The sequence below is a fragment of the Pelodiscus sinensis genome, chromosome 8 (assembly GCF_052426305.1).
Source record: "Pelodiscus sinensis isolate ZL-2025 chromosome 8, ASM5242630v1, whole genome shotgun sequence".
NCBI lineage: Eukaryota > Metazoa > Chordata > Testudines > Trionychidae > Pelodiscus > Pelodiscus sinensis.
In genome coordinates this window covers 52910917-52915228 of record NC_143059.1, presented here as the reverse complement: position 1 = coordinate 52915228, position 4312 = coordinate 52910917, and the positions used below count along the sequence as shown (strand labels likewise).

The 4312-nt window shown below is 39.3% G+C and overlaps 1 protein-coding gene across 5 annotated transcripts in view; it reads right to left on the bottom strand.

The window, feature by feature from the left end:
- Positions 1-4312, bottom strand: part of CTBP2 (C-terminal binding protein 2) — a 271870-nt gene that overhangs the window by 83819 nt on the left and 183739 nt on the right. The gene's annotated exons all lie outside the window — the stretch shown is intronic.

Genomic DNA, 4312 nt, shown 5'->3' with positions numbered 1-4312 from the left:
TTTGTCATTTAAATTGTTAGATGACATTTAAATTGTTTTAAAACTGAATAAAATAATGTTTTTTTCAAAATTACAGTATGCACTTTTTTATTTAGTTAAAAATTAATTTGAGTCGGAGCATGGATTTGAGTCGGAGTGGAGCTGGAGCAGTTACTATTGGTGCCAGAGCAGAGCAATTAAAAAATGTGATTGCTCCAAATCCCTGAAAGCATACCAGAATCACGTTTGCCTTTTTTGCAAGTGTCACATTGTTGACTCCTATTTAGCTTGTGGTCCACAATGACCCCTAGATTCCTTTCTGCTGTACTCCTTCCTAGACAGTCACTTCCCATTCGGTATGTGTGAAACAGATTGTTCCTTCCTAAGTGAAGTACTTTGCATTTGTCCTTATTAAACACCATCCTATTTATGTCAGACCATTTCTCCAGTTTGTCCAGATCATTTTGAATTATGACCCTATCCTCCAAAGCACTTGCAACCCCTCCCAGCTTTGTATCATTTGCAGACTTAATAAGCATACTCTCTATCCATCATCTTAATCACTGATGAAGATATTGAACAGAACTGGTCCCAAAACAAACCCACTTGTTATGCCCTTCTAGCATTACTGTTAACTGTTAATAACTACTCTCTGAGAACAGTTATTCAGCCAGTTATGCACCCATCTTATAGTAGCCCCGTCTAAGTTGTATTGCCTAATTTTTGATAAGAAGGTCATGCAAGACCATATCAAATGCCTTACTAAAGTCTAGGTATGCCATATCAACTGCTTCTCTTTTTTCCACAATGCCTGTTATCCTGTCAAAGAAAGCTATCAGATTGGTTTGACGTGTCTTGTTCTTTACAAATCCATGCTGGCTGTTACCTATCACCTTATTATCTTCCAGACGTTTGCAGATTAATTCCTTAATTATGTGCTCCATTATCTTCCCTGGCATAGAAGTTAAACTGACTGGTCTGTAGTTTTCTGGGTTGTTCTTATTTCCCTTTGTATATATGGGCACATGTTTGTCCTTTCCTAGTCTTCTGGAATCTCCTCAGACTTCCATGATTTTTCAAAGATGATGGCTAAAGGCTCAAATACCTCCTCTATCGGTTCTTTGAGTATTTTTAGGATGCATTTCATCAAGCCCTGATGACTTGTAGACATCTAACTTTTCTAAGTAATTTTAACTTGTTCTTTTTTTATTTTATCTTCTGAACCTACCCCATTTCCACAAGCATTCACTGTTAGACATCCCTTCATCAAACTTCTTTGTGAAGACCAAAACAAAGTCTTCATTAAGCATCTCTTCCATTTCCAAGTTTCCTGTTATCGTATCTCCTCACTGAGCAATGGGCCTACCCTGTCCTTGGTCTTCATCTTGCTTCTATTATATTTATGAAATGTCTTCCTGTTCTTGACCGATATGCCGGAGGTCGATCTTCTGATTTAGCAGGTCTAGTATAGACCTGTAAATAGAAATGCTAAGGGCAGCCCCTACTGGTATCTGGTACTCCTTCTGTAAAGCATAAGGAAAGACAACAGGCGCATTTTGCATAGCTGGAGTTGTGTACCTTAAGTCAACCTGCGTGGTCTAGTAGAAACCAGTCCTAAGTGATCAAAGTGAAATGCTTTAATCATAGAATCACTGGAAGGAACCTTAAGAGCTCAGTAAGTCCAGTCCCCTGGACTCATGGCAAGGCCAAACACCAGCTAGACCATACCTGACAAGTGTTTGTCTAACTTGCTCTTAAAAATCTCCAATGATGGAGATTCCACAATCCCCCTGGGATATTTATTCCAGTGATTAATCACCCTGACAGTTAGGAAGTTTTTCCGAATGTTCAACCTAAACCTCCATTGCTGCAAGGTAAGCCCATTTCTTCTTGTCCTATCATAGGAGGTTAAGGAGAACAATATTTCTCTCTCCAGTCAGATCTCATCTGAAAATCAGGAGCAAGAACTCCTCTTACTAGGAAGAGAAATTTTAGATATTGGCATAGAGAGTATGCTTATTAAGTCTGCAAATGATATGAAGCTGGGAGGACTTGCAACTGCTTTGGAGGATAGGGCTGTAATTCAAAATGATCTGGACAAACTGGAGAAATGGTCTGAGGTAAATAGGATGAAGTTTAATAAGGACAAATACAAAGTACTCCACTTAGGAAGGAACAATCCATGTCACACATTCAGAATGGGAAGTGACTGTCTAGGAAGGAGTACTGCAAAAAGGGATATAGGGGGTCATAGTGGACCACAAGCTAAATATGAATCAATAGTGTGACGCTGTTGCAAGAAAAGCAAACATGATTCTGGGATGCATTAACAGGAGTGCTCTGAACAACACAGGAGAAGTCATTCTTCCAGTGCTACTCTGCGCTGATTAGGCCTCAGTTGGAGTATTGTGTCCAATTCTGAGCACTACATTTCAAGAAAGATGTGGAGAAATTGGAGAAGGTCCAGAGAAGAGCAACAAGAATGATTAAAGGTCTAGAGAACATGACCTATGAAGGAAGACTGAAAGAATTGGGCTTAATTAGTTTGGAAAGGAGAAGACTGAGAGGGGACATGATAGAGATTTTCAGGTATCTAAAAGGGTATCACAAGGAGGAGGGAGAAATATTATTCTCCGTGGTCTCTGAGGATAGGTCAAGAAGCAATGGGCTTAAACTTTAGCAAGAGAGGTTTAGGTTGGACATTAGGAAAAACTTCCTAACTGTCAGGGTGGTTAAACACTGGAATAAGTTGCCTAGGGAGGTTGTGGAATCTCCATATGTGGAGATATTTAAGAGCAGGTTAGATATATATATATCTGGGATGGTCTAGAGCGTGAGGGCAAGGGACTGGACTCGACGACCTCTTGAGGTCCATTCCAGTTCTAGTGTTCTCTGATTAATCTCAGCACTGTCTCCACACTGGCCACCATCATGTCAGACAACACTTCGTACTTGTGGAGGAACTCAAGGATATCAAATCTTTCTTTAAGCTAAAGAAACAGGCTATGGAAATACAACTAGGTAAAGAAGTTCCTGGAGGTGTATCTACATTACCTCCCTGTATCTATACCATCATACCCTAGTAGTGCATTTGTAGCCTAAACTAAAGAAGGGGATTTGGATTTTTCTCTTGGGCTGTCTCTACACTGGTGCGATCTTGAGCCAAAGCGGCCGGTCTTGCACAAAAACTTGCTGCCTGTCTACACTGGCCGTGTGTTCTTGTGCAAGTAAACTGACGTTCTACTGTATAACATCAGGGCTTCTTGCGCAAGAACTATGATGCTCCCGCTCAGGAATAAGCCCTCTTGCGCAACTGTTCTTGCGCAAGAGGCCAATGTAGACAGGCAACATGAATTTCTTGCCCAAGAAACCCTATGGTTAAAATGGCCATCAGAGCTTTCTTGCGCAAGAGAGCGTCTACACAGGCATGGATACTATTGCGCAAAAGCACGTATCTTGCGCAAAAGCACATGCCAGTGTAGATGCTCTCTTCTGGAAAAGTTTTTGCACAAGAACTCTTCCGCAAAAGAGTTCTTGCGCAAGAAGCTGCCAGTGTAGATGTAGCCTTGATGTCTCAACACCCCTTCCCTGAACAATAGTAACTAGGTTGGCAGAAACATTCTAAGATACCTGCTTCTACACCAAGGGTTAGATCAGTAAAACTGCACCAGCCAGGAATGTGGACATAGCTATGTCAATCTATATTTTAAATACAAATCAGGCCAGAGAAAGAACTAAGCTCTTACTGTAAATGAACAAGAATCTGTATTCCTTATGAACCTGAACCCATCTGCACCTAAATAGCCTTGAAAAGCTGACCCACGGTGATTAGAATCAATTCAACAATTCAACTACAGCTAATACTTCTTTTAGTTAATTTCAAATGCAAAACACATTTTAATAAACTTAGAACTTTTTTCTTATGTACCCAGAACATTTAGGTTTTATTGACTATTAAAAACAATTTTAAAGTGCAGCTTTTCAGTAACCATTTTTAACAATAAAAACATGAAAAATTAAGGATCAGAATAAATGCTGGTTGAGCTATATTACTATCTCAATAAACATGTGTAGACATGTACCCTCTTGATAAGCAAAAAGAAGTATCAAATATAGTACAAACGCTATAATTAATTGCAAACCAGCATGTTTCAATGGTTATATCCAATCCACCAATGAGAATGAACTATCCTTTAGGAAAATAAAAAGTACAAATTCAAAACAAGGTTAAAAATAATTATTTAAATCAATGTTTCTTGCTTGATGATTTAAATCACGATTAAAATTTGTGAGTTAAATCACTTTGAGATAATCAATCCACCCTGCATGGTGC